This window comes from Octopus bimaculoides, chromosome 19 (assembly GCF_046866305.1).
Source record: "Octopus bimaculoides isolate indiv1 chromosome 19, ASM4686630v1, whole genome shotgun sequence".
Lineage (NCBI taxonomy): Eukaryota > Metazoa > Mollusca > Cephalopoda > Octopoda > Octopodidae > Octopus > Octopus bimaculoides.
In genome coordinates this window covers 46,269,379-46,283,002 of record NC_142946.1, presented here as the reverse complement: position 1 = coordinate 46,283,002, position 13,624 = coordinate 46,269,379, and the positions used below count along the sequence as shown (strand labels likewise).

At 37.6% G+C, this 13,624-nt stretch overlaps 1 long non-coding RNA gene across 1 annotated transcript in view; it reads right to left on the bottom strand.

Moving 5' to 3' along the window:
• Positions 1–7,060: 7,060 nt before the first annotated feature.
• The window catches only part of LOC106877742 (uncharacterized), a 39,847-nt gene continuing 33,283 nt past the window's right edge, over positions 7,061–13,624 (bottom strand). Inside the window, exon 3 of the long non-coding RNA XR_016237429.1 lies at positions 7,061–7,217. This is a non-coding gene — a long non-coding RNA (uncharacterized LOC106877742). The remainder of the gene's footprint in view (positions 7,218–13,624) is intronic.

Genomic DNA, 13,624 nt, shown 5'->3' with positions numbered 1-13,624 from the left:
TCTCTGGTTATAGTTCCATATAACAAAGAACAAACGGACACGATAAATTTGATTGCATGCTGCTGCACAATTTGTTTTCCTAAAATGAGAAGTTGCAAAAAGAATTTGGTAGATTCTGACTGATGGATGGTAAAAATGTGTTCAATAATGACATTACAAGCCAATAACTTCTAGGAACACCAGATTTTGTTGTGCAACCATAATATACTATCAAGAATATTAAAGGCCTTATAAGTCAATACTGTGTCTTACCATGTTAGCAGTGCTACTAAATCACCTTTGAAGGTTATCTTTCATCTTTTATTGGTTTCATTAGACTGTGGCCATGCTGGGGCACTGCCTAGGAAAACTTTTAGTTGAATCTCCAAACATTCTCTATAGAAATTATATCTAACACTGACACTGTGACAATGTTTCAATTCTGAATACATCTAATGTAAACAATGCAACTGAAGATGGAAAAAATAGGAAATGGGTGTATGTGCATATCTCAGGAGTTCTTGCCCTTCCTTCAGTGCCACATCCAACCCATTAACCATCCATGAGTTCATTGCTTAAATAGCTACTAAATATAGCAATGTAACATATATATTACCTATTTTTTCCATCTTCAATTGCTTTGTTTACATTAGACATATTCGGATACGAAATGTTGTAACAGATCAGTGCTCTTTTACTCTTTTACTTGTTTCAGTCATTTGACTGCGACCATGCTGGAGCACCGCCTTTGGTCGAGCAAATCGACCCCAGGACTTATTCTTTGTAAACCTAGTACTTATTGTCTCAGTCTCTTTTGCCAAACTGCTAGCTTACGGGGGATGTAAGCACACCAGCATCGGTTGTCAAGTTATGTTGGGGGGGGGGGGGACAAACACAGATACACAAACATATATACAGACATACACATACACACACACACATATATATATATATATATATATATATATATATATATATATATATATATACATATATCCAATGGGTTTCTTTCAGTTTCCATCTACCAAATCCACTCACAAGGCTTTGGTCAGCCTGAAGCTATAGTAGAAGACACTTGCCCAAGGTGCCACGCAGTGGGACTGAACCCAGAACCATGTGGTTGGTAAACAGGCTACTTACCACACAGCCACTCCTGCACCTTGTATCTATGTAGAACTTAGATACAATCTTATATGCATTCGTTTATTTATTTATTTATGTAGATTTTATGTAGAGCTGGACTTTACAGGATCAATATTTTTATTGGACAACTAGGGTAAAGGCTGGTCGATCACCTACGCTGTGTCTAATGTCAAGACACTTAAATGACAAACAACCTTGTTGACCTGTCTGTAACATATATTCCTGTAAGCGACAATGGTGGGTGGGGAAGGCTTCTGTGCTGTCTCTTGACCTGCTAGAAATAGCTGCTCGTGATCAAATGTATGTGCTGTACATTAGCTTGCTCCCTCCATCAAATCGATGTTGTCCGGAACAGGTGCAAGGTGTACCGTATGTCAAGTGTCAGAGTGATTTACAGAGCAAAGTGAGATGAAGTGTTTTGCTCAAGAACACAACACACTGCCTGGTCTAGGAATTGAAACCAAGATCTCGTGATCATGAATGCAACACCCTGACCACCAGCCATTCACCCTCATAATAACAAGAACAACAACAACAACAACAATAATAATAATAATAATAATCCTTTCTACTAAAGGCACAAGGCCTGAAATTTTGGGGGAGGGGACTAGTTGATTACCACTGAACCCAGTGTTTCACTGGTACTTAATTTATCGGCCCCAAAAGGATGATACAAGGGGTTTTACAACGTGTCAACAATATAAATAACAATTATAAATTAAACAATTCAAAACTCCCAATAGGGGAGGTGCTTATTTCAAATTTTTGCCACAAGGACAGCTTGTGGGAAGAGGGGATGAGTCGATTACAGCGACCCCCAGTGTTTAACTGGTACTTATTTTATCGACCCTGAAAGGATGAAAGGCAAAGTCAACCTCGGTGGAATTTGAACTCAGAACACAGTAACGAGCGAAATACCGCCAAGCATTTCGTCCAGTGTGCTAACGATCCTGCCAGTTCATCGGCTTAATGATGATGAAGATGATGATGATGACGACGATGATGAACTTATTCTTAACAGGGCTTAGGTGTACTACAATTTGTTAAAACAAAGGTTAAAAGGTGTGACAAGAAGTGGCCATAAATCAAAGAAAGAAAGTCAGCAATGAAAGCTGGAAGCTTGTGCCAAATACACAGAATAAAGCACAAAAAAGAGAGGGGGGAAAAAAATGAAGAATAAAAGAGCCATGAAGAGGAGTAGAGAGTGCATAGGTAGTCGAGAACAATGTTGATGAATTTCAGAAATAATGGAATGTTTGAAGAGAGAGTAGTGTCCTGAAGTAACCCAACCTGAGTACTCTTATTTCATTCACCTCAACCAGCAGACACAATCTCTCTCGAGTTACATAATCTAATGTTCTTTTTGTTTTGTTTCCTTGTAGTGAATACAACAACCTGCAAAGAATGGAAGCCAACAGGTAAATGATACCAACAGGTAAATGATACCTGAACATAATACACTTTGCTTCAGTTATTTAAGAGTTGAATTTTAGTGGTGGTCTTTTAGTTTAGTACCCCCACATTACCTGTGGTCAGTCAGCAGGTTGTAGCATTTAGTTTGGTGGTCGATAAAGATATTTTTTTTTCCCCCTCAAAGATTCTTTTTTTTTTTATTATGTATATTTTGTCTTGCAATAAAGATGTGTTGTTACTGTTTCAAAAATCTTACTGGTATTTATTATTCTGACTCTTTTACGCTCTGAGTTCAAATCCTGCTGAGATCAACTTTGCCTTTCGTTCTTCCAGGGTCGACTAACCTCTTTCAATTAAAATTACTGGCTTTGTGCAAAAATTTGAAACAATTATTCTTTGAGTTGAGGATCATCATGCACACGCGCACACACACACACAAACACACACAAACACATTCATGCATACATACGCAAACACAAACATACACACACAAACGCAGACATATGTACTTTGTATGTATGGATATGTATCTCCATATATATATATATATATATATATATATATATATAGATATATATATATATATATATATATATTCATATATATATACATAAGTATGCACATACTTGCACAAGAGCCTAGAAATGCTAAGATTTTCTTAAAGAGTGCAAAAGAGTCAGATAGATGCATTCCAAATCCAATCTATTAGCAGCTTGGTGCCATTTCAAAGATTCTCCATCTGGGATTCTGTGAACAGATACACACACTTGGTTGTGTGTATCGACAAGGACACACATATAAAAAGCAATGATGCACACGTACACACACACACACACATGTGCACATGCACACACAAACATCTAAATATTAAAGAGACATATTCACATTATTCGGATGTACAGGTGTATAAGTACAGGTGTACATTCCACCGACCATAAATACAGGTGTAGATATCCTCATATACACACACACAGACTCAACTACATATTTATGTATTTACAAACCATGCAAACTCTAACTCGAAAAGTCTTGCTACTTTGTTAACGACTGGTTTGAATTCTGTTGAGAAGAACTTAAGAAAAGCATGAAGAAAATTATGAGCGTGGCTGCGTGGTAAGAAGTTTACTCCCCAACCACATGGTTCTGGGTTCAATTCTACCATGTGGCAAAGCCAACCAAAGCCTTGTGTGTAGATTTGGCAGATGAAAACTGAAACAAGCTCATCATACATACATATATATATATGTGAGTGTATGTGCATGTGTTTGTGTGCGTGTGTGTGTGCGTGTGCATGTGTATGTGTGTGCATGTGCATATGTTCATGTGCGTGTGTGTGTATGTGCAAAAATGAATGTGTGAGAGCGTTTGTGAGTGTGTAAGTTTGTGTGTGTGAGTGCATTTGTCTGAGTGTAAGTGAATATGTGAGCACGAGCGAGTGAGTGTGTGTGTGTGTGTGTGTATGCATGTGTGTATGTGAAAATGTGTGTTTGTGCATGAGCGTGTGCGTGTCTGTGTGTGAGTACAGGTATGAGTGTGTGCCTGTCTGAGTGAGGATGTACGTAAACATGTGAGCGATGATGTGTGCACGTGCATCTTTCTATATTTAAGCAGATCAGCTTGCAATATGTGTTTCCAGCATTGTATGTGTGTATATGTATGCACGCGTGTATGTATACATGTGTGTGAGTAATGCACCAGAGGTAGAGAGAGAGAGAGAGAGAGAGAGAGAGAGAGAGAGAGAGAGAGAGGCATGGCTAAATATATATATGTCATCAATATCTATAATTGGCTCTGACAGAGAATGTTATTATCAATATTTTTCGTAGAGATATTGATGCAGTCGCTCATGCGTGAAGTCTTTCGGCTGATTCTGATGTCTGTCTTTGCTTTTCTTTCTGTTGTGGTTTTTTTTTTTGTTTTTTGTGAGGGCTGAGGTTGATTTTGACTGAGTTAATACCTTCCATCCTTGACACCCTCTACTGAAGAAGCTATTTGAAATATATAAGGCGGTGCTCCAGCATGGGCTGCAGTTCAGAAACTGAAACCAGGGAAACAATAAAAGGATATATATATATATATATATATATATATATATATATATATATATATATATACATGTGTGTGTGTGTGTGTGTGTGTCTATATGTAAATACACACACACAGATATATATATATATGTATATATATATATATATATATATATATATATATATATATATATATATATATATATATCATCATCATCATCATCATCATCATCATCATCATCATCATCATCATCATCTGACATCTGTTTTCCATGCTGGCATGGGTTATACACATATGCATATGTGTATATATGCATATATATATATATGTGTGTGTGTGTGTGTGTGTGCGCGTGTGTGTGTGGGGGAGTAATGATTTGAGTATGTGTGAGAAAACAAATACAAGCAAGTGTGCATGTGTGTGTGTGTACATGTGTGTCTGTGCCATGTGTGTGTGTGTGTGTTTGTGCGTATCTGTGCATGTGTGTGAGTCTGTGCATGTGTGCAAGTATATGTGTCTGTTTGATATCCATGTGTGGAGAGGGAGAGGTAAGAGAGAGAGAGAGAGAGAGAAGTGAGGGAGAGAGGTGAGAGAGAGAGGGGTGACAGAGAGAGAGAGCAAGAGAGAGAGAGAGAGAGAGAGAGAAAAGTGATTTTGCACAAGTCTTTGAAACATAGAAAGGTGTATGTGCAGATATGTGCATCAACGATCGATCGTCTCCGAGATTGATAAGCAAGCTGACAGGCAGACAGGCGGGCAGGCAAGCAGGCAGGCAGGCGGACAGACAGGTAGACAGACAGACAGATATACAGGTCTGATAGAAAGTCTTATTTAAGTTGTATGTTCGGAATAAAATAGGATACATTAGTATATATACATATGTAAATGATGTAGAGTTAAGGTGTGTCAGGTGTATATGACAATTTATGCATGTGTGTGTGTGTGTGTGTGGTGTTCAAAATAGAATAGGTATATTTGCACACGTGTTTGAGTGTGAGAAAAAGATCTAATTACAAAGAGAGCTTGAGTGCGGTTTAAAATATAACTAACTGAACATGTGTGTGTGTGTGTGTGTGTGTGTGAGGTTGGTAAATGAGGGAAAAAGGATAACAAGTTGTGTGTGTGTGTGTGTGTGTGTGTGTGTGTGTGTGTGTGTTTTGTTTTAAGTGGAACAGCTAATTGTTCACAACTTTACGTATATGTGTGTATATGCATGTGTGTGTGTGTACATGCGGAGAGAGAGAGACAGAGACAGACAGAGACAGAGACAGAGAGAAAGAGTAAGAGAGACAGAGAGAAAGAGGAAAAGAGAGACAGAGTAAGCAGGAGACAGAGAAAGAGAGAGAGAGTGGCAAAAGGTGTAGGGTTGCTAACATGCCTCACAATGTTTATAGTTACCTGTGATACAGGTGAAGTTTAAGTCTTTTACTATTTTCCAATAGTTTATTGGACCAACGGGAGAGCAATATATCTCAAATCCTGGCCATAGAAATGGAATGCTGTCCAGTCTGTCTCCTCAGCAAAATTTAACCACAAAAAAACCTCTATCTCCCTCCCCACTCACTCTCTCTCTCCATACAGAAATCTACCCAAGTGGAATTCATAATTGTCTACTCTTGTTTCAGTTAGTCTTCATACAAGAAACATTATAACGGAATGAGATATTGATTTGCTGTATCTCTTTTCCACAAAGTTACCAACCACATACATTGACCCCCTCCAACTTTTTTCTCTTTCTATCATCAATATTTTACATTCTCACTACACATGAAACTTTAGGAAGAACTTTATTTGAAGAACACATGCATCATGCTACTTCTACAATGCATTCCACCCCCCACAAAAAAAAAAAAATTTGAAAACTGTTAAATTCTCTGTATAAATTTCTGTTGTACCAAACTTGTACTTCACAAACTTTTGGAAGTAAACATGGTCTGTTTCACCATGTTGAATTATGGTACCACTGAAGCTGGTTGAGGTCAAACTTCTATTATATTTAATTGTCATTGTACCTAACATGTTTATTTTCAACATTTGTAATCTCACATTTCAATCAAACAGCCTTTGTCTGTTTAAAGTTAAAGAGATTAATCCATTTGTAATGTAGTGTTCTGGAATAATATATAATGTAATGCACCTGTTTTTTTTTGTGTTTTTAATAAACATGCAATTTTAGCCATGGTGGTGCTGGTTGTTGTATATATATATATATATATATATATATATATATATATATATATATATATATATATATATATATATAAAATTAATATAAACAGCAGTTTCACCAAAAAGGAGAATTACAAATGTCACTACTCATATTTAGTGACACACATACACACACACACACATATATGCATACATATATATGTATATATATATATATATATATATATATATATATATTATTTTCTTCATTTTGTACTTCTTTGTAAAAAACATTTTCATTCTCCCTCTTCTTGAAAATTTTCTATGCAATGAAAGCCGGTTAGAAATCTTTATTAAAATATGCTTCCAGTTTAGCATTCTGCCTTATTATTATTTTTCATTTTCCTATTATTTCTCCATGTGCGATTAACACAACCCCACTATTTATATACATATGTATATATTTTGTTGCCATATTTCTGTTGAAACACACTGCCTTTTGTTTTCTGAAAATAATGAAGAATTTATTGAAATAACTGTCATTATCAAACTTGTGTTTGGAATGTTAATTAACAAGCAATTTTGATGGAAGGTTTTAATTCAGATCTTTTCAAAACAGAATATTTCTGACGTAGAACCAGAGAACAGTTTTAGGTGGGTTGGTATCAAAAGCAGTGTGTTTATAAATATATAAAAAGAGAGAGAGGGGGAGAAGATAATTTATCATATCCATCCCTACATACCTCTAACCTCCATCTCTGCCACTGTGCATCCCTTATTTCTCATATATTTATGGTTCTGTTATAATGCTGCTCTCTGCCCACTCCATGTTTTTTGTACAGCCACTTATAACCTCTTCCTCTCTGACCCCTACTATTTGTTTTACTGCCCCCTTTCCCCAAACTGACCATGTGTCCATCCTTGTTCATCATTCACTGCATTAGCCACTTTATCATCTTTAACCACTTGTCACTCCCCTTCCATACTCTTGCAAATTTACTCACTCACACTTCCCGATCCTCTGTGCCTACACTCACTTATTCACCTTCTTGGACTCAGCAGCGCTGGATTAACCATTAAGCAAAATAAGCATGAGCTTAGGGCAGCAAGGGAAGGAGGGATCGGCATGGTGCTGACTAAGTATTTTAAGCAGTTCATCTGGGTGAGTTGGTCTTTCACACACCGACCCCATGGCTATCAAAAACCCCCTGTAATTCCTCGCCGACACCTAAGGGGTCACTCGGACCCCCTTAGGCGACCCTTGCTGTAGACAGACAAACAGAAAAAATAGACAGACAGATAAATAGTTAGATAAAACGTACAGATATTCAAACGTAGGTTCCAAATATTTTGGGGCACAAGGCCAGCAATTTCGTGGGGCAGGGAGTAAGTCGATTATATCGACCTCAATGATAAACAGGTACTTATTTTATCACCCTCGAAAGGATGACAGGTAAAGTCAACCTCGGCGGAATTTGAACTCAGAATATATAGACATAAAATGCCGCTAAGCATTTTGCCAGGCGTGCTAACGACTCTGACAGCTTGCTGCCTTGCAGACGCTCAACATTGACGACACATACCCTACAACTAATTCTTTGGGTACGTTAATGTTTGTATATATGTGTGTATATATATATATAGGTGTGTGCGTACGTGTATGTATATGTATACACACACACACACACACATACGTAAGCGTATGTACAACAGGGATGTAGCACTGTAGCCAGCTAATGAGGTAGTTTTTTCCGTCGTCACGTGTAGCTCGAACAGAAGCCATGCTGCACACGTTCTACAGTTACATAAACATAATTAGCGGGGAGATTATTGTTTTTAAGCCAAGTAAATATAGACACACACACACACACCACCATCAGATCAAACATTCCTGACATCATCTCTGCTTTTTTTGCAACGAACAGAAACAAACACATTTCGCTAAGAGACGAAACACACACACACAGACTCACACACACATCGTCAATTTACTGCAGTCATGCTTTCATAATCACCAACTAGGTTGGTCAGCTAGTGGCGGGTAACCGACCCCGGGTTGCTTACTTGTATTAGGGGTTAACACACGGGTATTGTAGGAATTGTAAATGTATTGTACTATGCAGCGAAGACTTTTATTATTGTTGTTGTTGTTGTTATTTTTCTGTCTTCATTTCTCTACGAGAAAGCAACGTATCTAAGAAATGCCGCAACTGTGTGTTGGAATAAATTCTACCGTTGTTTTCGGTTTGTTACTGTTACAGACATCTATGATGCAGCAGACACATGTATTTGACAAATGTAATTCTACACACACACACACATCAACAGTAGATACTCCTATGTGCTTGGCGATGTATATCTATATTTGTACATTTACACAAATACATACACACATATTAGACATGCATACATACACAAACAGAGATAAATAAGATAAGATAGATAGATAGATAGAGGCGTTCTTGAAGAATAGAGTCGGAAATTATTTAGTGTGCCAAAAAGCCGGAATTCTTTGCATGTCTATGTATTAAACAGCGAAATTTATGAATAAAATAAAAGAGAATATTCCACTTTGATTTATTTTCGAACAATTTTTTTGAATTATGTTACGCATATTTTTGGAAAGTTATAATGTCAGAGAACTTAAACATAAATCTGACAAAATGTTTTCTGTGAAATAACTCAAAACCGAAAAATAACGGGAAAAAAGTGGGTAAGTGAATGAGGCAACCACCCATTACAGTCCATCCCATTTTTTTTTTTTTTAATTACTATACATTTATTTCCAGAATAGTTATGTTCGGTCATTAAAACATACACATCCAACGAAATTGCAGTTTTTAGCGCACTAGATAACTTTCGTCCCTATTGTGTGTGTGTGTGTGTGTGAGAGAGAGAGAGAGAGAGAGAGAGAGAGAGAGACAAATAGCGATACAAATGCATACACAAACTCGTGAATATATATATACGTACGTGTATGTATCCACACACACACATATATATACTCACACACATACATATATATAATAACAAAATAATATATCATTATATGAATATATATCTATACATACACACACACACGCATATATACTCACACACACACACACACATATATATATACATACATATGTACGTACAACTGCGAGAGAATGTCTTCCAGATATCGTCTTCCCATGAGACATGATGCTGTGGCCAGAACAGGGGGTTATTGATCTCAGAAGTTAGGAACAGGATAACAAAAAAAAAAAGAAAATATACCTACAGGTGGAGTTGACCGAAAGAATATAGATGGAACTTAAAAGATTAAAACAGCCACCAAGTTTAAACACAACCACCCAGATATTGTTGTGTTGGACCACAAGGAAGAGATATGTTCTGTCGTGGGAACCAGCTGCCCTCTGGATACCAATATGGTTAGAAAAAGACAAGAGAAAGAGGACATCTATGGAGCATTGATAAGGAATTTGAAAACCCAGGACCCAAGATACACTTTCAGCTTCGTACTATCGTTATTGGAAGAACAGGGTACATATCAACCCGTCTGGAGCAAAGTATGGTTGAATTTGGGATCTTGAGGAGAGGACATAAATACTTAATTCGTACGGGACAAATGATCGCGATACCTGGGACTATAAAAAGTTTGCAAGACCGTGTGAAGATTTAAAGCATGGTGGTTAAAACGAGATGTTTTCCTTTACAACCTTGCTACCAAGTAGGTGGCCCGTCGAAATTTATTCTGAATTAAAAAAAGAAAGAGAAGAACAAAGAATCGAATGGAAACGAGCCTGGGTGGTTGTATGCATGCATTACAATTCAGATGGAACTGGAGTCTTGGCGAACCGTCCCGTGAACATAGGGAGGGCACCTGGCTGGTAACGACAACGATGATGATGATGATGATGATAATATATGCGTATTTATGTGTATATGTATGTATATGTGTATTAGGGTATGTATGTATATGTATGGAATTTCTTTGAAACCACTTGCTTTCAGAGCTCTGTCGTAAAAGTGCATGCGTGTGTGTGTATGTGTGTGTACACATCTGAAATCTGTCACAGACCTACAGATGCCAGTAAAATTGGCAGGATAGGGGAATACATCGCGATATTCCTGCTCTCTCCACTGAAAGTTGAAATCCTACCGAGGTCAACTTACCGGCCCAGGGCAGGAAATTGGCGGACGAGATATTTTACGTTATCTCTTCCGGTTCTTGACATTCTGTGTTCAAATTTCTCTGATTATCTCTGGCCAGAGATAATCCCCAGCCTACGAGAACACAACTTACAAAAAAGCTACTTTGTGGCTGTCAAATTGAGATTATTTTACACACACACTCACATATATACCGGAGTAAGCACATAAATGTGAGACGAGGTAGAAAAAAAAAGGAGTAGTCAAATACCAGAGGTAGAGTAATATGCTTTATTTAAAAGCAGCAGAAATATAACAAAAGACTGTTACTCAGAGTTTCACGTTCCCGTTCGTCGGACGGGAACGTGAAACTCTGAGTAACAGTTCATATATATATATATATATATATGTCCCTGAATGCAGACTAGGCTGGGTGGCGGTGCTTGTCTCCCCATCGCAAATATAAGGACACAGGAAATGTGTCAAGGCCGACAGGAAGCGGTCCAGCTTCCTAGGGCTAAATAGCAGCAGTATGATTCCCTTATTGGAACTGTCACATTAAGTTGACAATATACAACTGCTTTATATATATATATATATATATATATATAGCTCTTCGAAACCCCGGTGTTAAAACGGGGGTAGCTGATGAAGTAGAATGTTCTCTATGTGGCTTGTGTGTTTTCTCGTCTACGTTTTGTTTGCAATGTCCTGTACCCAGATATGCACCTATACATACAGGTGGATGTCGGTACGCACATACCTGTACGTATATATGCATATACTCATTTACTATTTGTTTTTATATATATATATATATATATGCATATATATATATATACACACACACATATATATATATCATAACATACATAAGAATGTATGCGTGTATGTATGAAATGTGTGTGTGTATGCATGTATGTACGTACGTGTGTGAGTGCGTGTGTGTGCGTGCGAGTGTGTGTGCGTGTGTGTGTTGTGCATGTTATATACGCACCCTCAAATAAGAGTGCTTACGTAACATAAGCAAGAAGACCTCAAATACGAAGCCGAACCAAGCTTCTTTTTTCACCTGACGGCACGTTAATTAATAGGGCAGTCAACGACATGACGTCATTGCTGCAGTTCTGTCGTCATCAGTCACGTGACTCTCTACCTCATAGTTTTGGGGTTGTTTCCAGAAGTAATTTGCGGAAACGGTGGAATATTCACTCGTCCTTCCTTCTTTCCTTCATCCCTTCTTTTCTTCATTTATTCACACATTTATTTATTTATTTATTTATTTTCTGTGTTTTTCAGATAACGAAGTAAATGAAAAACAAAATATTCAGTATTGACATACGATAAAATAGCAGTTTTTTTGTAGTAACTATGATAGTTTCAAAGTTTGCATCTATCTAAGTTCAAATGCTGCAGAAGACGGCTGTGCCTTTCATCTTTTCAGGTGGTGGTGGTGGTGGTGGTGGGGTTTAGATCAAACAAAACACCAGTCTTGTACCGAAATTAGAAATTATCATCATTATCATCATCATCATCACCACCACCACCGTCATCGTCGCCGCCGCCACCACCACCACCATCGTCATCATCATTATCATCATACACGAGTTGCACAGACCATACACATCGTTGCTCCACAAGTTTTTCTATGTTTTTGGCTGTTGTTGTTGTTGATTTATTTTGGTGGGGGTTGAAATTTTTCCGACGAAAGTCTGAAATCTTTTATTTGTTAAATTTGTTCGTAGCATGCTCAGGAAGAAGAAGAAGAAGAAGAAGAAGAAGAAGAAGAAGAAGAAGAAGAAGAAGAAGCAGGAGGAGGAGGAGAAGAAGAGGAAGAAGAAGCAGGAGGAGGAGAAAGAAGAAGAAGAAAGAGGAATTAGAAATTCTTTGGTGTCTTTCCTAATTAGAGGGAACACATCCGTTTTTCTCCAACCTCTGCTGTTCACAATCATCTTATATAAAAAAAAAATGTTGACAGTATTGACATTAAAGAGAAGAGCATTAAGGGGCAACCCCTCCCCCATTAAAATGTTTGCAATCTCTCAGAGGCTGTCACTTTACGAGGGCAAAAATGTGACAATTTTCAAAAATATTTTGTAAAAGCATAACCGCTAACAACAACAACAACATGACGACAAAAACAACAATGATGACGACGACAATGACAACTTTCTTAATGGCACGCCAATGGCAACACCACCACCAAGTCGTTTGAATACTGCATAACAAAAATAAGAATGCAACCACCACAAGCAGAACCTCATCTTCGTCACTATTCTCCCCTGTTGTAACTGATGACAGCAGTAACAAAATAATATCAATGTGATTCACAACAGCTGTAACAACATCTCCACTGCTACCAACATCATGATGGAGAAAAACATTAAAGCATCTAGTACCGACAAGCAATGTCATCTCTACCTTTATCATCATCACCAGCAACATAAACGAGACAACATCGTTTGCAAGTGCCACAGAAACGTAGATAGAGCGCTCTGTCTTGTCCACCAAGCAGGGTTCAAGCAAGTGCTAGTGAGACCTGACTTGCTTCTGCTACCAGAAACAGAAAAAGGAGCCATTCAAAGAAAGACCCTGAACTGCAGAAAAAGTGGAAGAGTTGATAATCTTTCTGTCTGTATCCCGCAGAACAAGCCAAGAAATGTATAAAATATGCTTTTTATGTTTTACGAGTTCCATATGGCATTTGAGGAAAAGAAGAGAATACGAAACAATAGTGACCCAATTCTTCAATGAAGGGAAGACAAGAAAAATAACCACA